Source organism: Neomonachus schauinslandi, chromosome 6 (assembly GCF_002201575.2).
Source record: "Neomonachus schauinslandi chromosome 6, ASM220157v2, whole genome shotgun sequence".
NCBI lineage: Eukaryota > Metazoa > Chordata > Mammalia > Carnivora > Phocidae > Neomonachus > Neomonachus schauinslandi.
The window spans coordinates 152720563-152721427 of record NC_058408.1 but is presented as its reverse complement, the minus strand read 5'-3'; positions in this window follow the sequence as shown (position 1 = coordinate 152721427).

Sequence of the window (865 nt, the reverse complement as noted above, 5' to 3'; positions counted from 1 at the left end):
GCTGGCTGCCCGGGCCTCAGCACCCCGAGAGATGTCAGGCCACAGGGAGCTGCCACTGGCTGCCCGGGCCTCAGCACCCCGAGAAATGTCAGGCCACAGGTGGCTGCTGCTGGCTGCCCGGGCCTCAGCACCCCGAGAGATGTCAGGCCACAGGCGGCTGCCGCTGGCTGCCCGGGCCCCAGCACCCCAAGAGCTGGCAGGCTTTGTACCATCACTCAATCCACTTTGCTTTCCCTATCTCTGTGGGGGAGCGTGGGCTATACTGAAGGACAGTTCTGTAAACTTTCCTTGGAGAGGTGGGGGGCCTGGGGTACAGATCTACACTGATTTGTGGGCTGGGCTGCGGTGGCCCACTGGTTGGGGGTTTGGAAGCCATAAGATTGGGATACGGGCAATGAAGACGCTGGCGAACACAGGTAGGCCCAGAGCTGGGAGTCTGCACGGCCCAGGCACTTCATACGAAGCTCTGATAACCAGGTCACCAAATGGGCAGTCCTGGGAATGTCAGGTGGCCTCTCCCTCACCACCTGGTTCTTGCTCAGTGTCCGACACAGACCCCTTTTCATCCCATGAAATCCTCGCATTGTTAATGGGGAACGATTCATCCTCACAAAAATGAGCCTCTCAGAGGCAGATTCTCCTTCCCTTCCCATCATCACAGCCCAGGCTGTTACAGAATGGCTTATGTACCACACAACTCCCCATGTACTGTCTTCTTGACCAAGACCTTCATTTTAAGGGATAGTCAATGCCACAGTAGGTCATGGCCACCAAATCCGCTGCACTCCCACGAACCCTGTGGCCCAGAGCAGCTGACTGGCAAAGTGCTGGAACGGCCTGCTGAAGGCACAGTGCTGTCCGTGGG